The sequence below is a fragment of the Dermochelys coriacea genome, chromosome 13, assembly GCF_009764565.3.
Source record: "Dermochelys coriacea isolate rDerCor1 chromosome 13, rDerCor1.pri.v4, whole genome shotgun sequence".
Taxonomy (NCBI): Eukaryota; Metazoa; Chordata; order Testudines; family Dermochelyidae; genus Dermochelys; species Dermochelys coriacea.
Window position 1 is genome coordinate 33,593,419 of NC_050080.1, and position 26,214 is coordinate 33,619,632.

At 47.0% G+C, this 26,214-nt stretch overlaps 3 pseudogenes; 2 read left to right on the forward strand and 1 right to left on the reverse strand.

Moving 5' to 3' along the window:
• Positions 1 to 4,879: 4,879 nt before the first annotated feature.
• On the reverse strand, positions 4,880 to 5,864 carry LOC119842183 (annotated as a pseudogene).
• A 14,040-nt stretch (positions 5,865 to 19,904) lies between these two features.
• Positions 19,905 to 21,303, forward strand: LOC119842184 (annotated as a pseudogene).
• A 1,991-nt stretch (positions 21,304 to 23,294) lies between these two features.
• On the forward strand, positions 23,295 to 25,086 carry LOC119842185 (annotated as a pseudogene).
• The last annotated feature ends 1,128 nt before the right edge of the window (positions 25,087 to 26,214 follow it).

Genomic DNA, 26,214 nt, shown 5'->3' on the forward strand with positions numbered 1-26,214 from the left:
TGCTGCCCCTAGTGCCCATTATACAGTATAGCCGCCCCTTCCCCACCCCCACCATCTGCTGCCCCTAGTGCCCATTATACAGTACAGCCCCCCTTCCCCACCCCCACCCCCTGCTGCCCCTAGTGCCCATTATACAGTACAGCCGCCCCTTCCCCACCCCCACCATCTGCTGCCCCTAGTGTCCATTATACAGTATAGTCGCCCCTTCCCCACCCCCACCCTCTGCTGCCCCTAGTGCCCATTATACAGTATAGCCGCCCCTTCCCCACCCCCACCCCCTGCTGCCCCTCGTGCCCATTATACAGTATAGCCGCCCCTTCCCCACCCCCACCATCTGCTGCCCCTAGTGTCCATTATACAGTATAGTCGCCCCTTCCCCACCCACACCCTCTGCTGCCTCCAGTGCCCATTATACAGAATAGCCGCCCCTTCCCCACCCCCACCATCTGCTGCCCCTAGTGCCCATTATACAGTACAGCCCCCCTTCCCCACCCCCACCCCCTGCTGCCCCTCGTGCCCATTATACAGTATAGCCGCCCCTTCCCCACCCCCACCATCTGCTGCCCCTAGTGCCCATTATACAGTACAGCCCCCCTTCCCCACCCCCACCCCCTGCTGCCCCTCGTGCCCATTATACAGTATAGCCGCCCCTTCCCCACCTCCACCATCTGCTGCCCCTAGTGCCCATTATACAGTATAGCCGCCCCTTCCCCACCCCCACCATCTGCTGCCCCTAGTGCCCATTATACAGTACAGCCCCCCTTCCCCACCCCCACCCCTGCTGCCCCTAGTGCCCATTATACAGTATAGCCGCCCCTTCCCCACCCCCCACCCTCTGCTGCCCTAGTGTCCATTATACAGTATAGCCGCCCCTTCCCCACCCCCACCCTCTGCTGCCCCTAGTGCCCATTATACAGTATAGCCACCCCTTCCCCACCCCCACCCTCTGCTGCCCTAGTGTCCATTATACAGTATAGCCCCCCTTCCCCACCCCCACCCTCTGCTGCCCCTAGTGCCCATTATACAGTATAGCTGCCCCTTCCCCACCCCCACCCTCTGCTGCCCCTAGTGTCCATTATACAGTATAGCCGCCCCTTCCCCACCCCCACCCTCTGCTGCCCCTAGTGCCCATTATACAGTATAGCCGCCCCTTCCCCACCCCCACCCTCTGCTGCCCCTAGTGCCCATTATACAGTATAGTCGCCCCTTCCCCACCCCCACCCCCTGCTGCCCCTAGTGCCCATTATACAGTATAGCCGCCCCTTCCCCACCCCCACCCTCTGCTGCCCCTAGTGCCCATTATACAGTATAGCTGCCCCTTCCCCACCCCCACCCTCTGCTGCCCCTAGTGCCCACTATACAGTACAGCCCCCCTTCCCCACCCCCACCCCCTGCTGCCCCTAGTGCCCATTATACAGTATAGCCGCCCCTTCCCCACCCACACCCTCTGCTGCCCCTAGTGTCGATTACACAGTATAGCCGCCCCTTCCCCACCCCCACCCTCTGCTGCCCCTAGTGCCCATTATACAGTATAGCCGTCCCTTCCCCACCCCCACCCTCTGCTGCCCCTAGTGCCCGTTATACAGTATAGCCGCCCCTTCCCCACCCCCACCCCCTGCTGCCCCTAGTGCCCATTATACAGTATAGCCGCCCCTTCCCCACCCCCACCCTCTGCTGCCCCTAGTGCCCATTATACAGTACAGCCGCCCCTTCCCCACCCCCACCCTCTGCTGCCCCTAGTGGCCATTATACAGTATAGCCGCCCCTTCCCCACCCCCACCCTCTGCTGCCTCTAATGCCCATTATACAGTATAGCCCCCCTTCCCCACCCCCACCCTCTGCTGCCCCTAGTGCCCATTATACAGTATAGCCGCCCCTTCCCCACCCCCACACCCTGCTGCCCCTAGTGCCCATTATACAGTATAGCCCCCCTTCCCCACCCCCACCCTCTGCTGCCCCTAGTGCCCATTATACAGTATAGTCGCCCCTTCCCCGCCCCCACCCTCTGCTGTCCCAGTGCCCATTATACAGTATAGTCGCCCCTTCCCCACCCCGACCCTCTGCTGCCCCTAGTGCCCATTATACAGCATAGCCGCCCCTTCCCCACCCCCACCCCCTGCTGCCCCTCGTGCCCATTATACAGTATAGCCGCCCCTTCCCCACCCCCACCCTCTGCTGTCCCTAGTGCTCATTTTACAGTATAGCCCCCCTTCCCCACCCCACCCTCTGCTGCCCCTAGTGCCCATTATACAGTACAGCTGCCCCTTCCCTGCCCCTCACCCTCTGCTGCCCCTAGTGCCCATTATACAGTATAGCCGCCCCTTCCCCACCCCCACCCTCTGCTGCCCCTAGTGCCCATTATACAGTATAGCCGCCCCTTCCCAACCCCCACCCTCTGCTGCCCCTAGTGCCCATTATACAGTATAGCCCCCTTCCCCACCCCCACCCTCTGCTGCCCCTAGTGCCCATTATACAGTGTAGCCGCCCCTTCCCCACCCCCACCCTCTGCTGCCCCTAGTGCCCATTATACAGTATAGCCCCCCTTCCCCACCCCCAGCCTCTGCTGCCCCTAGTGTCCATTATACAGTATAACCACCCCTTCCCCACCCCCACCCTCTGCTGCCCCTAGTGCCCATTATACAGTATAGCCCCCCTTCCCCACCCCCACCCTCTGCTGTCCCTAGTGCCCATTATACAGTATAGCCGCCCCTTCCCCACCCCCACCCTCTGCTGCCCCTAGTGCCCATTATACAGTATAGCCCCCCTTCCCCACCCCCACCCTCTGCTGCCCCTGGTGCCCATTATACAGCATAGCCGCCCCTTACCCACCCCCACCCCCTGCTGCCCCTAGTGTCCATTATACAGCATAGCCACCCCTTCCCCACCCCCACCCTCTGCTGCCCCTAGTGCCCATTATACAGTATAGTCGCCCCTTCCCCACCGCCACCCTCTGCTGCCCCTAGTGTCGATTATACAGTATAGCCCCCCTTCCCCACCCCCACCCTCTGCTGCCCCTAGTGCCCATTATACAGTATAGCCGCCCCTTCCCCACCCCCACCCTCTGCTGCCCCTAGTGCCCATTATACAGTATAGTCGCCCCTTCCCCACCGCCACCCTCTGCTGCCCCTAGTGCCCATTATACAGTATAGTCGCCCCTTCCCCACCCCCACCCTCTGCTGCCCCTAGTGCCCATTATACAGTATAACCACCCCTTCCCCACCCCCACCCTCTGCTGCCCCTAGTGCCCATTATACAGTATAGCCCCCCTTCCCCACACCCACCCTCTGCTGCCCCTAGTGCCCATTATACAGTATAGCCGCCCCTTCCCCACCCCCACCCTCTGCTGCCCTAGTGCCCATTATACAGTATAACCACCCCTTCCCCACCCCCACCCTCTGCTGCCCCTAGTGCCCATTATACAGTATAGCCCCCCTTCCCCACACCCACCCTCTGCTGCCCATAGTGCCCATTATACAGTATAGCCCCCCTTCCCCACCCCCACCCTCTGCTGCCCCTAGTGCCCATTATACAGTATAGCCGCCCCTTCCCCACCCCCACCCTCTGCTGCCCCTAGTGCCCATTATACAGTATAGTCGCCCCTTCCCCACCGCCACCCTCTGCTGCCCCTAGTGCCGATTATACAGTATAGCCCCCCTTCCCCACCCCCACCCTCTGCTGCCCCTAGTGCCCATTATACAGTATAACCACCCCTTCCCCACCCCCACCCTCTGCTGCCCCTAGTGCCCATTATACAGTATAGCCCCCCTTCCCCACACCCACCCTCTGCTGCCCATAGTGCCCATTATACAGTATAGCCGCCCCTTCCCCACCCCCACCCTCTGCTGCCCCTAGTGTCCATTATACAGTATAGCCCCCCTTCCCCACCCCCACCCTCTGCTGCCCATTGTGCCCATTATACAGTTTCGCCGCCCTTTCCCCGCCCCCACCCTCTGCTGCCCCTAGTGCCCATTATACAGTATAGCCCCCCTTCCCCACCCCCACCCTCTGCTGCCCCTAGTGCCCATTATACAGTATAGCCGCTCCTTCCCCACCCCCACCCTCTGCTGCCCCTGGTGCCCATTATACAGTATAGCCGCCCCTTCTCCTCCCCCACCCTCTGCTGCCCTTAGTGCCCATTATACAGCATAGCCGCCCCTTCTCCTCCCCCACCCTCTGCTGCCCCTAATGCCCATTATACAGTATAGCCGCCCCTTCCCCACCCCCTCCCTCTGTTGCCCTAGTGCCCATTATACAGTATAACCGCCCCTTCCCCACCCCCACCCTCTGCTGCCCCTAGTGCCCATTATACAGTATAGCCGCCCCTTCCCAACCCCCACCCTCTGCTGCCCCTAGTGCCCATTATACAGTATAGCCCCCTTCCCCACCCCCACCCTCTGCTGCCCCTAGTGCCCATTATACAGTATAGCCGCCCCTTCCCCACCTCCACCCTCTGCTGCCCATAGTGCCCATTATACAGTACAGCCCCCCTTCCCCACCCCCACCCTCTGCTGCCCCTAGTGCCCATTATACAGTATAGCCGCCCCTTCCATACCCCCACCGTCTGCTTCCCTCTAGTGTCCATTAAGTATCCTTTGCCCATGGACTGGATCTTCTATTGTCCTCTCTGGTATAAGATTACCAACAAGGCTACACCAGATACCTTTTGGTCTTTAACAGTAACAGGTTAAATAAAAACATCAGCCACACCATGAAAAGGGGGTCACGGAATATCATGAAAAAACAGAGTAGGTGAGATCTACCCTAAGAGCCACAATTGTAAAGTGAGAGATAAAGACAGCTCTCAAATTCTCTGCACTTTCTCCCAGGATTAGCCCCCATACCAGACAGAGTCCTCCAGAGTTTGTCACTTTGACTCTTTTTAACTGAAATGAAAACTGGAAAACACATTATAGAGTTTGGGGAAAGGTTTAAATTTGCTGTCAGTTTTTCTCAGGGCCTCCTTCACTTCTTTGTTCCTTCGGCTGTAGATGACGGGGTTGAGCAGGGGAGTTAGGACTGTGTAGAAAACAGAGAATACCTTGTTCAGCTCTTGCAGTGTGCCGGTGTATGGTAACATATAGTCAATCATTATAGTCCCAAAAAACACCATCACTATGATGAGGTGAGAGGAGCATGTGGTAAAGGCCTTTTGCCTCCCAGTGGTGGAAGGGATTCACAGGATGGCAGATATAATAAAACTGTAGGATATAAGAGCTAGCAGAAATGGGGGGAGAGTGACTATAGAACAGAGTATGAAACCCTCAAGTTCCAACACCCAGTTGTCACTGCAAAACATTTTTTCCCAATGGTTTGAACTCACAGAAGAAATGGTCAATTTCATACGGGCCACAGAAAGTTAACTGAGCCATTATGGACACGATTATGTCATAGTGACAAAAGCCACTTATCCAAGACCCAGGTGCTAGCTGGAGACACAATCTGCCCTTCATAAGAGATGCATAGTGCAATGGTTTACACACCGTTACGTAGCGATGGTACAACATCAAAGATAGGAGATAACATTCTGCGGATGCTAGGGAAGAAACAAAATAATATTGCATGATGCAGCCACTGGCAGAAATGGTTCTGTTCCCAGTCATGAAACTGGCCAGCATCCTGGGCAGGATGGTGGATGTGTAGCAGGTCTCCAAGTAGGACAAGTTCCCCAGGAAGAAGTACCTGGGGGTGTGAAGGTGCTGATAAGCCACAACTAGTACAACAATGAGAATGTTCCCAGCCATAGTCAAAACATAGATCACTTGAAACAGCAGGAAGAGAAGGATCTGCAGCTCTGGGAGATCCCCAAATCCCAGAAGGAGGAACGTGGAGATGGATGTTTGATTTCTCCATTCTGCGTTTGCCATTTGGTGTATCGAGGGGAAATGAAGCCAATTCTTCAATATAAAAATAATACTGAAGTGAAATTTGGGGAACATGGTAATCAATATAACTTGACAATATTTAGAGCCAAGATCCCATGAGTCTCACAGTTGCGTCTCCCCAGACTAGGGAGATTTTTTTGTCTGAGCAGTTCTCTGACTATGCTATACTGCAGATCAGACTAGATGGTCACAATGGTCCAGTCTGGTCTTGGAATCTGTATCTGTGAATCTTAATGTCTGAAATAGAACATAGATAATCCATGACCCCACCACAATTTAGAGAAGATAAACTTAAAATTTAGTATAGGCTAGTCAATTAAATCCCACAACCTAATTCTATTTACCAAATGGCCCTGTAACTAGATCTTTGAGTTTTCAATATCACTGAAGTACCTAAAACCCTTAGGAGCCTTTCAGATATCAGCCTGATAATTTCATTATCTCACCATCTAAAGAAAATATCCATTGATGCAGAAACATATCACCAGTTAAAAAAAAATCTAGTCATTGTTTTGTCTATTGAGGTGTCCCACCTTTTAGGGCAGATGCACAATACACCTATCCTGGGTTCTACGGCGAGTGTTGGGTATCAAAGGGAGTGAGGATGATGACTAATATTTACAGAGCACTTTTCATATTCAGAACACTTCACTGCAGACACTGGATCTGATCTAAAATGCCTATTACTGTCCTGGAACAGTTTGGAAGGAAACATAATTAAATTTGCCATGAATTTTTTTTGTCAGACTTTTTGCAAAAAGATGGAAAAAAGGCTTTCCAAAACTAATTTTTGTTAACTGAAAAAAATTCCATTTCTGCTTGAAAATATCACAGGATGTTCAAAAGTCAAATTTTTTTTTGTTCTGATGAAAAATTGAAATGAGATGACCTACTTACCTACTAAGAACACAACTTGCTCCCAAGCCATTATTTTACTGCATATTAACCCTCCCCAATATGTTTTGAAATGAAACACTGAAATGAAAACCAGCCACCACACAACCAAGCAAAATATAATTATCAAACCAAATTGTTTAAAAAAAAATTCCAGCCAACTTCTCGATAATGCCATGATGGAAATTCAGCCTTCCAGTAGAAAAATCTTGAGTTAGGCTGGAGAAATGGAGAAGATAATCTCCTAATACAGTGCTTCTCAAGCTATCTGATGTGGGGGACAAGCAATTCTTTTTCCAATGTGCATGCAGACCGGCAGCCGATGGCTCGCGGACCGGCACCAGTCCACAGACCACCACTTTGAGTAGCACTGTCCTAATGGAACAAAACTAGGAGAGGAGTGATGGTGAAATGATTTTATTCTATGACAATGGAGACCACAGAAGTAGATAATTATTCAAATTTTAACCTTAAGGAATGGGAAAGGTTTGTTTACCTGAAGTAAAACAAAGTTGAGTCTCGGATGTGATGTCTGGACTCAGGAGTTTGGAGATGAGGCTATGGGATTCTTAGTCTGTCATCTATCCACACTTCTTTCATATACTCCGCTTCATTAAGTAAGAGAGCTGCAGGGACCTGAGGGAAGTCTCTAGTTCCGGTGAGATCCTCAGTATGTTTACTTGTGTATCTCTTGCCAGACAATGAACATGTCTCCTGATTTGTCGTTCACCCTTCATATGTGAAGGTGAAGTCTCCGTTGATGTGTCTAATAATAAGCATCATCGTGGGAAGAAAAATGCAGCGATCATATATTTTTTTTCAACTGTGGAAACATCGTGAATGGAGTGAGATCTCTAATCCCAAAGGGAAAGCAAACTCAAAGGATATTTTCAAATTACTCTAGAACTGTGGAAAAAACACCTCAGCATTGAAGCAGGAGAGTTTTAAAGGCCCAGTGTTGTCATTCCTTGTGCACTCCATCCACTGGAGAAATGAGGGAGTATCAATGGCCAGAAATTAGAACATTCACCTCCAGCCTGAGAGTTTTCAAAGCTGCCTAAGAGATCTGAAGCCCAAATCCAATTGCATTTTTAATGAGAATTGGCCATCCTATTCCTTGAGAGAGCTTTGAACATCTCTTTTCCAGTAGGAAACCGACATCCAGTGGCTAATATACGGTGTACCTGACCATTTTTCTTCCCCCGCCACAGTTTTCCACCTTGTGGTCATTGTGAAGTATAACATGCCTTTCCTTGTGCTCACTAATAAAACATTACAGTCCATATTCAACTCTGGTGTAAACTGCCATAGCTCTGATGGAGTCAGTGGGTCAGATTCCCTGCTGATGTACATCAGTGTTGCCCCCATTGAAATAAACAGAACTATTCAAGTTTGCTAGAGTGGAGAATCTTGCTAGATCCTTTCTTATCCTGCATTTTCTGCAGCCGTCTAGGGAGGTCTTTCTATAATATGTCTACTGCTTTCCCAGCCTAGAGATTCTGCTGACATCTGGTCTCCATTATGCATACCACTCGTCCAGTACAGTTCATGTGCTAAGTTCTCATCAGAATTCCTATGCAGCAGCAGTTAGACAGTACAGCTGCCCCCTTCCTTCCTAGGCTGTGGGCACATTTGCTTCCTAGATCTGCCACTTATTTGCTGTGTGGCCTGTGGGTCAGGTTCAGGGGCTATTTAAATGCTGTGTAGACGTTTGTGTTCGGGTTGAGCCCAGGCTCTGGGATCTTGCCATTAAACAGACCCTTAGCCTGAGCCTAAGTCAACTGGCATGGGCCAGCTGTGAGTTTAATTGCATTGTAGACAAACCCCAACAAAGCTGAATGCAGGAGACCAAGGGACAAGAAGGCCTAAGACAGCACGCATGAAGGGCCCATCAAAATTTGGCATATGCTATCATCTGCTGGGTCCTCAAATCTTAAACTTTGCAGGCATGAGACCATATAACCAGCCGAAATTCATAATGCAACCTGTAATGAAATCCAGTAACTCTGTTCAGTATAGTCGCCCCTTTCTCTTCCTTTATTCTCTGCAGCCATTCTGTTATCACCATGTCTGACATTTCTGAATCTTTCAAATCATAGCAGAGATTGTTTGAAAACATTGATATGCATGTATTTTCATAATAGGAAAACCCCAGTAAGACAAATAGAGGATATAACTGAAGTGTACTTCAGAAGTATAGGAAAAGGGTTAAGTAAATAGTAGGTCAACTCGGAATATCAGCAGAATATCCTGAGAAAGTAATAGACATTCACCATAATTCTTTCTCCATTTCATCTTCTAGAGTTATTTTAAAATGCCATCAAAGAGGGTTTTGGTCTGTCAGGGAAGGTTATCTGGAATACAGATTGTCAGGATCCTTCCCCACTCTGAACTCTAGGGTACAGATGTGGGGACCTGCATGAAAACCCCCCTAAGCTTATTTTTACCAGCTTACGTTAAAACTTCTCCAAGGTACAAACTATTTAACCTTTTGCCTTTTGACTTTATTGTTGCCACCACCAAGCATCTAACAAATATGTAACAGGGAAAGAGCCCACTTGGAAACGTCTTTCCCCCCAAAATCCTCTCAAACCCTACACTCTCTTTCCTGGGGACGGCTTGATAAAAATCCTCACCGATTTGTACAAGTGAACACAGACCCAAACCCTTGGATCTTAAGACAATGAAAAAGCAATTAGGTTCTTAAAAGAAGAATTTTAATTGAAGAAAAAGTAAAAGAATCACCTCTGTAAAATCAGGATGGTAAATACTTTACAGGGTAATCAGATTCAAAACATAGAGAATCCCTCTAGGCAAAATCTTAAATTACAAAAAGACACAAAAACAGGAATATACATTCCATTCAGCACAGCTTATTTTATCAGCCATTTAAACAAAACAGAATCTAACGCATCTCTAGCTAGATTACTTACTAAATTCTAAGACTCCATTCCTTTCTGTTCCCAGCAAAAGCATCACACAGACAGAGAGAACCTTTGCCCCCCCCCCCCTCCGCAGCTTTGAAAGTATCTTGTCTCCTCATTGGTCATTTTGGTCAGGTGCCAGCGAGGTTATCCTAGCTTCTTAACCCTTTACAGGTGAAAGGGTTTTTCCTCTGGCCAGGAGGGATTTAAAGGTGTTTACCCTTCCCTTTATATTTATGACACAGATTCTTACATTTCTAGCTATGTGGTGAGTCTAGATGTTATGGTGATAGGCACACTAATAAATAATAGTGAAATGTCACTTGAGCACCTCACTACCTGTGCTCTTATGTAAATCCCAATCTCCACTCCCATTGATTTCTAATGTGAAATTGGAGTTTCAAGTCCCTTAAGAAACTGTGACTATCAGACCATCCCCCATAGATTTTCAGGGACAGGACAAAGTGAAAATTAGTAAGAAAGAATGAGAAAATGGAATCAAGCACAAGTTTAAAGGATCAATTCGTTTTAATGCTTGTTTTGTCTTTTACATTGATTTTATTGTATGAATGTTCTAACAAAATCACCTCTCCTTCCATATCTGCACATGCAGCAAGTGAACATTTATATATTTGAATGATGAAGGGGAAGGTCCTTCCCCTTGGAAGTGTTCTTCATCTTTCTACCTTGAGTCAGATTTACCTGCTCTGGCTCAGGTGTTAGAGCCCTCCTTTCCCAAAGGCTAGGTAAACGGCTGGAGCTAGAGACAACCCTGATCCTATCTAGGTGCTTGCATGGCCCCTGTGACTACAGCTAGCCAAAAAATTCCTTTGGAAAATTTCTTAGCTTAAAAAAATATTTTTTTTGTAAAAAAACCCCCAACATTATCCCAGGGAAAATGCCAGTTCCAATGAAAACTTCTGCTGCTATTCCTGTTTTGGAAAGAAATTTTAATTTTGGACCAGCATTTTGAAATCATTTGGTAAATTTCATTTTGTGTCAAGTTAAGATGTCATTTTGTTTCTGATCTTGAAACACAAAAACTGAAATGAAATTTCATGTTCAAAATTTTTATTTTGAATCAGTTCAAAACTTACAGTGAGAAAACCAGAGTTTTCCTCCTGCAAAACCTGGAACAAAGATTTTTTATTGTTATAAAAAAATTGTGGTTTTTTGACCTGCTCAACTCTTAATTTAGTATTTGAGCAAATCAAATATTAACGTATTTACCCACAGTACATGCTTATGTGGTAGCAAAGTCATTTTACAAATGGGAATCTAAGACACAAAGAGACTAAATGACTTGTTAAAAACTGGAAAGTAGGTTGTTAGGGGGCTTATTCCTTCACCCACTTACTTCCCTGGTCCTTCTTGCATGAACAGAGAGCAACAATACCCGAAGTCCAAAGGTGCAAACAATTTGATGTTTATTGGGATGAACTTACAGCAAGCATGATTCCAGTTTCCTTCCTTAGTGTCCCCCTTCCCAGCTCTGACACCACAAAGCCTTACACCTGTGTCCCTGTTCCCATTCCTGCCATTAGCCAAACATGATTCCAATTTCCCCCCCATTCTCTGTTCCCATTTCCCCCTTAAGCAGAACATGATTTCAATTTCCCCACCCCCATTCCCTGTTCCCATTCCCCTCCCCCACACCCCATTCCCTTCCTGATTGACTGCAGACTATATAGTAAAACGTGAGTTCTGCTTAGCTATACCTTAACCAATCATTTTACTGAAATTTAACTAACCAATTCTAACATATTGTAACATGATTATGTAACCAATTATATCCCACCACCTTAATTAGTTTACACCCAGCAAAATTAATTATACAGCAGACAGGAACAATCACAGAACCAGACAGAGATTATACAGACAAACAATAGCAAAGTGGGAACTATAATGACAAAACAATACAGAAGGGAGGATTTCACATCCCAGCTATTGATAAGTGAGTTCTTGCCAGACAGGATGCTATCGAACTAAGTTTCCTTTTACATTTTCTAGGCACTTCCCTTTCTCTGGAGGCGATGGGCATTATCAGGACAGGATTGTACCCTAACGGCCCAATAGCACCTGATTTCAATGTGACTAGTTTGGAATGTGAGGATGTGACCCGGTCGCTTCCCAGCTTATGGCTGCCTCTGCTGCTTAGCCAAAGCCATTGGCCTAAGAACAGAGCCTCAGACGGTCACAGTGAGAGACGGCTCTTACACCGGCAGACAGTGATTTTGATTCTTTCCTTTATACCTCTAGAACTAGCCAAGTGATAAGAATACACCTAAATTCTTAGAGTCTAGGCCTTTACAGACAGGCCTGAATAGCTATATCCTAACATAAGTCTTAGCCAAAATGGTCAGGGATGCAACCCCAAGCTCTGGGTGTACCTACACTTCTGACTGCCAGAAGCTGGGACTGGAGGACAGGAAATGGATCACTCGATAATTGCCCTGTTCCGTTCATTCCCTCTGAAGCATCTGACATGGCCATTGTCAGAGAGCGGATACTGGGTTAGAAGGACCATTGGTCTGATTCCATATGGCTGTTCTTCTGTTCTTAAAAAGCAAGGAAATTAACCTGGGTAATTTTGAATCTGTCCTGTCCAGTTCCACTCTCCAGCAGACCTTGTTTCTAATAAGTGACAAAAAAAAGGTGATCCAATGGCAAAGTGCAAACAATTTAGACGTGTAAATAGGCTATAGACTCCTTCACTGATCACTGGAGACATTTCTCGCCTCTACCTGCCTCAATTTCTCCTTCTTCCGTGGCTGCAATGAGATTGATAACCTTTTCTGTGAATCTATGCAAATAATAAATCTCTGGTGTAATGACACCTACTGGCTGGAGTGTGTCATTACCATCTTGATGGCTTTTTTCACTCTCCCTGCATTTGCATTAACCCTGCCATCCTATGTTTGTGTCATCGTCATCATCCTGGTTTGGGGGCCTTGCGCTCCTGGCCCTGCCCCCAGCAAGTGAGATCCTGGTGCCTGTATTGCCCGGGGAGCCACGAACAGAGTGACCCGGGGCTGGGGCCCCCTAGGCCGGGATCAGTCCCTGGGGACTGGCTGGCGGGTCAGAGAGTTACCAGGGGATGGGGATAAATCCCAGGGGGTGGATCTGAGGTCAGCATCACTACAGTTTATGGGCCAGATTTCCAAAGTTGATGACGGGCCTAAAGAAGAGGAGAGGCACTTCTGTAAACCTGCCCAAGGCCTAGGTGAGTTAGGTACCTGCCTGCCATGGAAAGCCCTATGTCCCATTTGTTTTTTAAAACTGTAACTAGTATAAACATGAATATTCCCATGTCCCATCAAGAGATGTCTGAAACTCATGAGCCTGGCGGCTTTCAAAAATAGTTAATAATAACTTGTGGAACTCATTGCCACATGATTTTTGTGTGTGTTTAAAAATAAAATTTGTTTGCTTTATTGTTTTTAAATGTTCAGACTTTCCATTTCATCAAACAAGCCCTTGAGATCATAATCAGATGCCTTGTGTGTTGACTGACAGAAAGACGTGTCAAAACCTCTATGTTACACAAGTCAAGTCAAAGGAGTAAATGTAGATTTACACTACATTTATAGATTGTAATGCCAGAAGGAACACAGAATAATAGAATCATAGAATATCAGGGTTGGAAGGGACCTCAGGAGGTCATCTAGTCTAACCCCCTGCTCAAAGCAGGACCAATCCCCAACTAAATCACCCCAGCCAGGGTTTTGTTAAGCCTGACCTTAAAAACTTCTAAGGAAGGAGATTCCACCACCTCCCTAGGTAACGCGTTCCAGTGTTTCACCACCCTCCTAGTGAAAAAGTTTTTCCTAATATCCAACCTAAACCTCCCCCATTGCAACTTGAGACCATTAGTCCTCATTCTGTCATCTGCTACCACTGAGAACAGTCTAGATCCATCCCCTTTGGACCCCCCTTTCAGGTAGTTGAAAGCAGCTATCAAATCTCCCCTCATTCTTCTCTTCCGCAGACTAAACAAACCCAGGTCCCTCAGCCTCTCCTCATATGTCATGTGTTTCAGTCCCCTAATCATTTTTGTTGCCCTCCGCTGGATGTTTTCCAATTTTTTCCAAAACTGGACACAGTACTCCAGATGAGGCTTCACCAATATTGAATGGAGGGCAACGATCACGTCCCTCGATCTGCTGGCAATGCCCCTACTTATACATCCCAAAATGCCATTGGCCTTCTTGGCAAAAACGGCACACTGTTGATTCATATCCAGCTTCTCGTCCACTGTAACCCCTAGGTCCTTTTCTGCAGAACTGCTGCCTAGCCATTTGGTCCTTAGTCTGTAGTGGTGCATGGGATTCCTCCATCCTAAGTGCTGGACTTTGCACTTGTCCTTGTTGAACCTCATCAGATTACTTATGGCCCAATCCTCTAATTTGTCTAGGTCCCTCTGTATCCTATCCCTACCCTCCAGCATATCTACCTCTCCTCTGAGTTTAGTGTCATCTGCAAACTTGCTGAAGGTGCGTTCCACACCATCCTCCAGATCATTAATGAAGATATTGAAGAAAACCGGCCCGAGGACCGACCCTTGGGGCACCCTACTTGATATCAGCTGCCAACTAAACATGGAGATTTTACTAATCTCTCCTCATACAGAAGTCATTTCATACCCCAATCATTTCTGAACCTTTTCCAATTACAATATATCTTTTTTGAGATGGGGCGACCACATCTGCACACTGTATTCAAGATGTGGGCATGCCATGGGTTTATGCAGAAGGGACCATTGTGATCATCTAGTCTGGCCTCCTGCATAAACACAGGCCAGAGACCTGCCCCAAAATAATTCCTAGAGCAGATCATTTAGAAGTACACCCAATCTTGATTTAAGAATTGTCAGTGATGGGGAATCCACCATGAGGCTTGGTAATTGGTTCCAATGGTTAATTATTCTCACCATTGAAAATGTATACTTTATTTCCAGTCTGTTTTTGTGTAGGTTGACAGAAGAATTATTCCATGATTTAGCTACTGCCTCTCACCAATAGACCCTAATTTGATCTATAACCCGTTATTCTAAATGTATGCGACCCTGAGTGTCATCTTGGCTGGAGAAGCCCTGTCTGTCCTCTCTAGGCTAAAGCAGTTTGTGAGATTGAGCAGAAGAAAACATCTTTAGTAATGAGAATGAGTCTCTCTCACCTTCCACTTCACTCCACTGAACTCAGTAGATATGGCTTTCACATGATCCAAAGTCCACTATTGATTGTTGCATATAATTGTGTGAGCATGAAAAGAGGTTTGTTTAAAAGAACAGAGCAAATGAAAACTGTTCTTTATTTGTATGTGTGTCATCTGCAGACCATTCTTTTGATTTTCTTTTTTCCTTTAAATTAATGATTACATATATGACTTGAGCGATAGAGGATCTGGCTCAAAATGGATGAAAAAATGTATTTCAGTCTGCCAGGGTAATTATTCTGTACAGGAGAAATAAAAAGAATTATCTCCAGTGGGTTTTGGAAGCTGAATGCTTCAGCCATTGTTTGTTCTGTCAATGAAGACTGTGACTTCCCAGACTCAGTAATTAAAAATGCCATTGAGGAGTGGGATCAGGGGGACCTAGCTTTCTCCTGTAACAGCTACAATTATGAGCAGGTATCTGCAGTTCATAAATAGAAGGGAAAGAGAAAAGAAACCTGCACCTTCCTGATGGGACATAAAGGAACCACATACTCAGTTGGAACATGCTAAGAGAATCCAGAACTCTGAAGAAAAATTAGAAGGAAAAACTTGAATGTAGCTACCAAATCCTGAAGAAATGAGAGATCATTGTTTATGGTCTGAAATTTCCTGCAGTTCCAGGTAAGCATCATTATGTTCCCCCTTCTCCTCCTCCGCCCCCCGACTACTGCTCTGGATTGAGATAGCTCCCAATTTTGTTGTTTGCAGTGTAGTTGTAGCCATGTTAGTCCCAGGTTATTAAAGACAAAAAGGTGAGTGATGTAATATCTTTTATTGGACCAACTTCTGTTGGTGAAAGAGACAAGCTTGCGTTCTGACCTCAAGAAGAGCTCTGTGTAAGCTCAAAAGCTTGTCTCTTTCGCCATCAGAAGTTGGTCCAGTAACAGATATTGCCTCATTCACCTTGTCTCTCTGTAGTTTCTAATGCACATTCAAATGCAAAATATTAATGGCAACTCCAGCAATGTTAAGTCAGTTTCATTTTGCAAATCAATGGGATGCATGGTGTTGATACACTAGGTCACCATTGAGAGATTGGGAGTTTGATGAAGCTGGGGCACATATTGTTTTTTGGAATCTGTTGAAGATAAGAGCGAAGGCCAAAGGGAGTTGTGGAGTGAGTCAGCAGTGTGCCCTTGTTGCCAAGAAGGCCAATGGCATTTTGGGATGTATAAGTAGGGGCATAGCGAGCAGATCGAGGGACGTGATCGTTCCCCTCTATTCGACACTGGTGAGGCCTCATCTGGAGTACTGTGTCCAGTTTTGGGCCCCACACTACAGGAAGGATGTGGATAAATTGGAAAGAGTACAACGAAGGGCAACGAAAATGATTAGGGGTCTAGAGCACATGACTTATGAGGAGAGGCTGAGGGAGCTGGGATTGTTTAGTCTGCAGAAGAGAAGAATGAGGGGGGATTTGATAGCTGCTTTCAACTACCTGAAAGGGGGTTTCAAAGAGGATGGCTCTAGACTGTTCTCAATGGTAGCAGATGACAGAACGAGGAGTAATGGTCTCAAGTTGCAATGGGGGAGGTTTAGATTGGATATTAGGAAAAACTTTTTCACTAAGAGGGTGGTGAAACACTGGAATACGTTACCTAGGGAGGTGGTAGAATCTCCTTCCTTAGAGGTTTTTAAGGTCAGGCTTGACAAAGCCCTGGCTGGGATGATTTAACTGGGACTTGGTCCTGCTTTGAGCAGGGGGTTGGACTAGATGACCTTCTGGGGTCCCTTCCAACCCTGATATTCTATGATTCTATGAGTGAGCTATCCACAGCGCTGTATGCTGTATGATATTGTATATAGTCTCGTTCCATATAATTTCCTACAACACCCTCATCCCCGTTGAAACCAAGCACCTTCCAGTCGTGCATGAAGTGATGACTGTAGTGTGCAGTGCAGTGTTTTGTTTGTCAGGGTTTTGCTTTGGGAGATTTGTTTTCCAACATAAACACAGCTCTTTTTTTGTGTTGGAGAAGACAGGCCAAAGAAGCACGCCCTGCTCTTGGAGCGGAAGGTGGTCAGGGTTGTGATGGGCTTGAATCCAAGCCCACTGAATGAATTCACCCAGGAACTGACTTCTGAGACAGCTTTGTCTACTGCACAAGTGAGCTTTACCCTGGTGATGGAGACTTCCACTGGGCCAGGAGACCAGCGCTGTTGACCCCGGTCCTCATGCCATGCATTAGGTGATCTGTAATATTCACTTATGGAAATCCAAGTAAAACTCCAGTACCACAGAGGGGACTAAAACTTCCTACTAATCCCCTCAATTAGATGCAACAACATAAGATTAAAACAAGACAATAACTTAGCACTCAGAGAAAGATATGCTACCACTGATTGCTGGAGGTGCTGTTCACACTAATCAGTACAGATCTTTCAGACGCTCCGGGCCTAGGCCACTGAGCACATTGAACAAAAGGACTGAGACTTTGAACTTGACTCAGTATTCTGTGGGAAGCTGCGTAGAGAGCGGAGGACAGGTTTGAAAGGTTTAACATAATGGCGAGGGATGCAGGAGACTTTTTCATTCCCTTCTCATTTCCCATGCTGTTAAGGTTTTGGGTAGGTTAGATGTGTCTCAACACAAAATTAATTACAGGAACACCTCACTTAAAGTCGTCCTGGTTAACGTTGTTTCGTTGTTACATTGCTGATCAATTAGAGAACATGCTCATTTAAAGTTGTGCAATGCTCCCTTATAGTGTTGTTTAGCAGCTGCCTGCTTTGTCCACTGCTTGCAGGAAGAGCAGCCCATTGGAGCTCGCGGGTGGAGACTTGGAACCAGGGTGGACTGGCAGCCCCTGCATCAGCTCCTCACTCCCCTAAGTTCCCTCTGCGACAGCTGGCCAGCAGCCTATCAATTGGGGGCAGTTCAGCTGTCCCTCCGCCCACTGCCATGTGCTGCTCCTGCCCTCTGCCTTGGAGCTGCTCGCCAGAGCCTCCTGCTTGCTGTGCGGGGGGGGGGGGAAGGGGAAGAGGGGCTAATGTCAGGGAAGTAGATCAGGAAGTTGAGATAGCAGCTGCGGCCAGCAAGCTCCCTTCCTTCTGAGCCCTCTCATGTCCCTCCCCTGCTCCTGCACCCCGCTTACCCCTTTTCCAAAGAGCAGTGGGGGGACATGAGAGGGCTCAGGAGGAAGGGAGCTTGCTGGCCGCAGCTGCTGTTTCAACTTCCTGATCTACTTTAAAAGGCAATGTACTTAGAGTGGTGTCAGCATACTTAAAGAGGCAATGTGCATCTCTCTCTCTCACACAGGGTGTGTGTCTCTGTCTCTGTCTCCCATGCTGTCTCCCCTCCCTCCATTTGTGCTGCCTTGTAGAGTGTGAGGCTACATTAACAACAATGTGTTAACCCTTGAGGGCACAGTCAAATGCTAGTTCATCATTTAGCAGTAAGGCATTCCCTGGGAAATATCCTACCCTCTTCCACCCTCTAACTTCACCACCTCAACCAAGCTTCACAATCAATATTGCTGTGTACAGTATTAAATTGTTTGTTTAAAACTTATACTGTGTGTACATTAGTTCTTATGGGGAAATTGGATTTGCTTAACATGTGTGGCTTAACATGTCCACACAAGAGATCCACTTCCTGGACACTACGGTGCTAATAAGCGATGGTCACATAAACACCACCCTATATCGGAAACCTACTGACCGCTATTCCTACCTACATGCCTCTAGCTTTCATCCAGATCATACCACTCGATCCATTGTCTACAGCCAAGCGCTACGATATAACCGCATTTGCTCCAACCCCTCAGACAGAGACAAACACCTACAAGATCTCTATCATGCATTCCTACAACTACAATACCCACCTGCTGAAGTGAAGAAACAGATTGACAGAGCCAGAAGAGTACCCAGAAGTCACCTACTACAGGACAGGCCCAACAAAGAAAACAACAGAACGCCACTAGCCATCACCTTCAGCCCCCAACTAAAACCTCTCCAACGCATCATCAAGGATCTACAACCTATCCTGAAGGACGAGCCATCGCTCTCTCAGATCTTGGGAGACAGACCAGTCCTTGCTTACAGACAGCCCCCCAATCTGAAGCAAATACTCACCAGCAAGCACACACCACACAACAGAACCACTAACCCAGGAACCTATCCTTGCAACAAAGCCCGTTGCCAACTCTGTCCACATATCTATTCAGGGGATACCATCATAGGGCCTAATCACATCAGCCACACTATCAGAGGCTCGTTCACCTGCGCATCTACCAATGTGATAGATGCCATCATGTGCCAGCAATGCCCCTCTGCCATGTACATTGGCCAAACTGGACAGTCTCTACGTAAAAGAATGAATGGACACAAATCAGACGTCAAGAATTATAACATTCAAAAACCAGTTGGAGAACACTTCAATCTCTCTGGTCACTCGATCACAGACCTAAGAGTGGCTATACTTCAACAAAAAAGCTTCAAAAACAGACTCCAACGAGAGACTGCTGAATTGGAATTAATTTGCAAACTGGATACAATTAACTTAGGCTTGAATAGAGACTGGGAATGGATGAGTCATTACACAAAGTAAAACTATTTCCCCATGGTATTTCTCCCTCCCACCCCACCCCCCACTGTTCCTCTGATATTCTTGTTAACTGCTGGAATTAGCCTACCTGCTTGTCACCATGAAAGGTTTTCCTCCTTTCCCCCCCCTGCTGTTGGTGATGGCTTATCTTAAGTGATCACTCTCCTTACAGTGTGTATGATAAACCCATTGTTTCATGTTCTCTGTGTGTGTGTATATAAATCTCTCCTCTGTTTTTTCCACCAAATGCATCCGATGAAGTGAGCTGTAGCTCACGAAAGCTTATGCTCTAATAAATTTGTTAGTCTCTAAGGTGCCACAAGTACTCCTTTTCTTTTTGCGAATACAGACTAACACGGCTGCTACTCTGAAACCTGTACCACTAAACAAAGTTTTCCTTTGTGTTAATAGTTTCATTTATATTTCCTAGGTAAAAACCCCATGGGAAACCAAACAGCCATCACAGAATTCATCCTCTTGGGATTCGGGGATCTCCCTGAGCTGTAGACCCTTCTCTTCCTGCTATTTCTAGTGATCTATGTTTTGACCATGGCTGGGAACATTCTCATTGTTGTACTAGTTGTGTCTGATCAGCACCTTCACATCCCCATGTACTTCTTCCTGGGGAACTTGTCCTGCTTGGAGATCTGCTACACTTCCAACATCCTGCCCAGGATGTTGGCCAGTTTCCTGACAGTGGACAGAACCATTTCATTCAATGGGTGTCTCACACAATATTATTTCTTTGGATGCTTAGCAGCTGCAGAATGTTATCTCCTAGCAGCCATGTCTTATGATCGGTACCTAGCGATATGCAAACCACTGCATTATGGAGCCCTCATGAATGGGAGGCTTTGCCTCCAGCTAGCTACAGTGTCTTGGGTAAGTGGCTTTCTGTCTAATACTATATTAACATTTTTTATCTCAAACTTAATCTTCTGTGGTCCCAATAAAATTGACCATTTCTTCTGTGATTCCTTCCCAATGATGAAACTCTCCTGCAGTGACACTCATCTGACTGGACTTTTAACATCCATTGTGGCTTACATATGCTCACTGCCTCCGTTTCCATTAACCATGACATCCTATATTTATATCATTACCTCCATCCTGAGAATCCCTTCCAGCACTGGAAGGAAGAAGACATTTTCTACCTGCTCCTCTACCTTATTGTGATTACAATTTTCTATGGGTTGATACTGATTGTGTATGTGCTTCCGCAAAACAACAGACTGAAGGACTTTAACAAATTCTTCTCTGTCTTTTACACTATCCTGACTCCCATGGTCAATCCACTCATCTACAGCCTGAGAAACAAGGAAGTAAAGGAGGCTCTGAGGAAAGCTTTCAATAAATGTATGGATTTTAAGACGCTGCAGAAAATTCAGATTGCTTCAAGCTAATGAAACACTATTCATAATTTTGATTTTCTTTTGAGTCAGTGAGATGCAGCCAGGCATTCCCTAGTTTTAGCCATTGGGAATGTGCAGCTGTAACATCTGCAAATATGCAGGCAAAACAAAAAAAAGGGTGGAGAGTGCAGGATCTAGTGATCCTGTTGTATAAACAGTTTATATATGTAGGAAGATAAGTTCTTAGCAAATTCAATTAAGTAAAATAAATAAATTTGTCTTACTATATGTCACTTCTCTTATATGATCTTTCTTTCTTTCTTTCTTTCTTTCTTTCGTTCTTTCTTTCGTTCTTTTATGATACCATCCAAGATGCTAGGTACATATTTGGCTGGCTTGTCCCTCCTGCCACAAGATCCAGTGGGGCTACATTTCTATTTTTAGCACACTAGCTCAGTCAGAGCTAGTGTGGGTATGTCTCCTTGAGCTGGAAATTTGGGAATTAATTATTTGATCCATTAAAGTGCCATGAGGCCTATCTGACAAGCTGCAAACTGTGAATACTGTGCTCCCCTGCCACCGCAAAACAAAACAATAGAATTTGTTTCTTTTACTCAGAAAAATAGTTGAAAAAAATTTTTATTTCCTGTAAATAAACCTTCCATGAACAGACAAAAACCCACTTTTGCAATGATAAAAATTTGAATGGAAAATTTTGCCCAGCTTTAATTACAACTCCAGCAGTAGGGCTCTGGCAGCAATTTAAAGGGCCTGGGGCTCCAGCTGCTACTGATAGCCCCAGGCCCTTTAAATTGCTGCCTGGGGAAGCCGGTCCACTCCAGTCCGGCGAACCAGTTCTTGCCAGCAGGGGTGGCAGGTTTGTAGAAATTTTGGTGGAGCCCAGAACCTGCCCCTGCTCAAACTCTGCCCCCTCCCACTCCACCCCCCCTTCCCAAGGCTCTTGGAGGGAGTTTGAGTGGGGGAGGAGGTCTGGAGTGCAGGCCCTGGGCTGGGGATTGGGGTGCAGGAGGGATGCAGGGTGTAGGCTCTGGGAGGGAGTTTGGGGATGGAAGGGGGTGCAGGGATGAGAGCTGTGGGGTGAGGCTGGGGATGGGTTTGGAGTGTGGCTGGGGATGAGGGGTTTGGGGTGTGTGAGGGGGCTCAGGGATGAGGCAGAAGGTTAGGTTGCGGGGGGGATGAGGGCTCTGGCTGGGGCTGAGGATGATAGGTTTGGGGTGTTAGAGAGGCTCAGAGGTAAGGCAGAGGGTTGGGGTGTGGGGGGATGAGGGCTGTGGCTGTGGGCTCTGGGCGGGGCAGGGCTGGGGATGAGTTTGGGGTACAGGCAGGCTTCCCCGGGACTGGAGCCGGAGAGAAGGACTGCCCCCCAGCCCTCTCCTCACTAGCAGCAGCGAGCTCTGGGATAGGGATCCTCTTCTCCCCCCCAGCAGCACACTCACCCCCACCACTGTCACTGCATGTGCTTCTAGGGTCCCTCTCAGGTCCAGGAATCTCCCTCACCTCCCCTGTGGTGGGTGACATGGGGGGGGCTGCCATCACATGTGTACCTCGTCCCCTCCTGCTGCCCCTCACTGTAGCCTCACTAGGGGTGGGGGATGGGGCTGCCCCTTACCCAGCGTGGGGCAGGAGCAGTGACTGCAGGCAGGGGGGCGGCTGTACTGGTGGAGGGTCCTGCTGGAAAATAAAAGGGTCTGTGCGGGAAGGGCAGGGGAAGGGCAGCCTGCCCTGGCAGTATTGGTGGGGGGGCACTAGGACCCTGTGGCAGCAGTTGATGCAGGGAGGCAGCATGGAGCTACAGGGGATACAGGGATGCTCTGCTCCGGGACTCAGGGAGGTGGGTGGGGGTAGGAAGAGGGGGCCAGGGGACACACGGGGGAGGCGTGGGGGGCTACAGGTGGGACCAGGGGGAGACCCAGCCCCAAACATTGGTGGAGCCACGAGCCCATATAACTCGCCTCTGCTTGCCGGTACACCATACTAGGGCATACTGACTTACTTTTACCTCTGCATGCAGGAGTAAGAAAGGATTCATGCTCGGTGAATATGCATAGATCCGGAAGAAATGTATTCTTATCTTGAAGTACTGAGCTGTCTCACAGGGAAAACATTACTTTGGGATGCCATTAGACTCTAGCAAGATGAGAAAGGGGAGAGGGAAAGAGATTCCATCTTTCTTCCCTTTACTTTTCTTCCTCTCTTTTTTCCAAGACACTTTCCACTCCAGGTTCCATTAGTACAATGAGACCACCCGGCACACTCGTCTTTCTGAATGAGATTTCCAAACGCTCCGAAGGGACTTATGTTCCATAATTCAATGAGGGCCTAAATATCATAGGCTCCTTTGAAAATCCCAGCCTCTGTGCTCAGGAAGTCTTACTCTATCTCACACATCATTCACATAATTTTTTTCTTTGAATTGCTGTTTTACTAATTGATTCTTTCCATCCCTCTTGCAGAAGAAATGGACATGGGAAATCAGAGTACGGAGACCAAATTCATTCTCCTGGGATTCCTCATCCCTCACAACCTGCTGATTCTTCTCTTCTTGGTACTTTTGCTCATCTACCTGCTGGTGCTGATTGGGAACTTGGTAATAATTCTTGTGGTGTGGATGGATTATCATTTGAACACTCCTATGTACTTCTTTCTCTTAAACTTGTCTCTCCTGGAGAGCTGCTTCACATCTTCCATCATCCCAGTGATTCTGAGGAATGTGCTGTCTCAGAGTAAAGCTGTTTCCTTCTCTGGTTACATCATCCATTGTTTCCTCTATTTCTTCCTAGGCATAACAGCGTTCACTTTCTTAGCTGTCATGTCCTTTGACTATTATATAGCCATTTGCAACCCACTGTGCTACTGCACTCTCATGAATGGCAGGGTGTTCATTCCACTGGTGCTTGCTTCTTGGTTGGGAGGTTTCCTTCTTTTAATCAGCCCAGCCATCATCTTATGTAAGCGGCCATACTGTCGCTCTAATGTCATTGACCATTTCTTCTGTGATGCTGAGCCTCTCTCGAGACTCTCTTGTGCCGATACCAGAATCGTGGAGGCAGAAAACTTTCTGATGGCGGTGGCTGTGTTACTGGGCTCGTTAATGCTGACAACAGTGTCCTATGGTTACATCATGTCCACTATCCTGAGGATCCCATCTGCCTCAGGGAGATGAAAGGCCTTCTCTACATGTGGTGGTCACATCACAGTGGCCTCCATATACTATGGCAGTGCCATCTTCATGTATATCAGACCCATACAGGCACGTTCCTTTGATATAAGAAAGCTGTGAATGTGCTGACCACCAATGTAAGATGGTTTCAGTTCGCCATATTAGTTTTTTTTAAGTTGTCCTTTATCCTCCATGTTATGTCCCCTCTTGTTGCCCTTGTTGCCCCTGTTGCCCTGCTCCTGCCCAGTAACAGCTAAGCAGCAGGAAATGTTGGTGCCTTTGTGAAAGTTTGAGCGGGAAATGATCAGGTGACCTGAAAAGACTCTTCCTGGTAACAAGAGGTGATAAAAGCACGCAACACCCTGTGATGGGTGCTGGCCATCCTAGAGGCAGTCCAATGCTGATATCTAGTCACTGTTGAGACAAGGTGGCAAGTCAGAAGAGAGAAGATTGCTTACCTGTTCCTGTCCTGGTATCCTGAAGTGTCCTGGTGTTCGTCATTCCTGCCCTGACGTTGGTGTCTTCTGGTGGTGTCCTTGGATTTTGTGTATCCCGTGTCCTGTACAATAAGAAGAATGGTGATGTATTGGCTTTTTACTTTATCTTACCAATTGTTGTATTGTTTTGGGGCCTTGGCTTAAAGCCTGTTTGTATTGTTAACACCTGAGTGGTTTTCCTGTTGTTTATTGAGTATAGTTATTTGGGGGATCCTTTAATAAACTGTTCATTTTTTTACACCTAATCCTGCCTCCTTGTTTTGTGGGAATAAATCATTAACCGATGATAGATGCAGGAGGGAGACGAGCTTGCAGTGTGGGGGTTTGGGCTTGATTAGGGTTCCCAGTTCCCTTAGAAGTTAACACCGTGATAACCCTTTTGCTGAACACATTCATCTGAACACATTCCTCATACCCTGAAGAATAAGAAGGTCAAAGGGGTCTTGAGAGAGGCCTTCTCACACAATATATTTCTTCCAGGCTCTCTAAGAACCCAAAAGATGACCCTCATAATCAAACACCAGAAGAGAGAGGCTCAGAGATGGGCAAGAGTGTTGTTAATTGAATATTTCTATCTGCATCCCAAAACATGATTTATGTACTTGTCTTCACCCACAGCCATCCGGCTACTGATTACAACCCTTCAACACTGAACTGGCCTAGCTGCCCAAACAATGGACAGCTACCATCTTGCTGGGCGAACAAAGAAAACCATTCTAATGGTGTGGGTTAAAGAGACCCTGAGACTCTCTCAGACAAGTGGGGGAAGAAGAAAAATCACAGGGCATGGTGTACAATCTAGCAACCAGGGTGGGTCCAGGAGGATTTTGGTTGGCCAGGAGAATGTACTCTGATTCTGTTCCGTTCCTGGAAATGAAGAGGAAGCCTGTCTAGCCTGGCTTGTGATGAAGTGTAAGATGCGATGAAACTAAATATTCATGCAGGCCATTGCTGTTTTGAATTCCTCCCCTCTCACCCCACTTTGTTCTAACTGCTAAATAAAAGTACTTTATTTTCAGATACTTATTGGTCTCTATCACTGGTCACAGGTCCCCGAAAGGAGGAAATGCAGGTATCTGAAAGCAGGTAGGACCTGCAGTGGGATAAGTGGTTGGTAGCATATCCAGGTCCTGGTCTAAGTGTGGAAGAATGGCAAGATCCCACCATGTGATTGGTCTGGGCAAGAGGCCAAATGCTAGAGAAACCAAAAAGTGGACAGCCCAGTAAACATGGTTACATCTCATATAAACATATGTAAAACATCACCCCTTCCAGATGCAAACACTCATACATCTTGGGTTGTTCAGAAGATGGCTCTATTTCTGAATGTTGGAGGTTTGCCTCATCTTAGGCCTGGTCTACACTAGATTGGTCAGGGATTGAAAAATCCACATGCCGGAGCAGTGTTATTAAACTAGCCTACATCCCCGTGTAGACAGCACTAGGTCAACGAAAGGATTCTTCAGTCAATGTAGCTGCTGCCTCTTTGGGAGATGGATTACCTATGCCAACAGGAGAATACCTCCCGGAGGTGTAGTGTCTGCACTTAAACGATACAGCCACAATGGCGCAGTTCTGCCGCTGTTGTTTTTTAAGTGTAGACAAGCCCATAGACTATGTTCAGAGTTGGTTAAAAAATGAGTAAAATACAACCAAAAAAATTGATTCCCCCCCTTAATTATGAAATTTCATTGAAATTTTGACGTCTGAACATTTTCAAC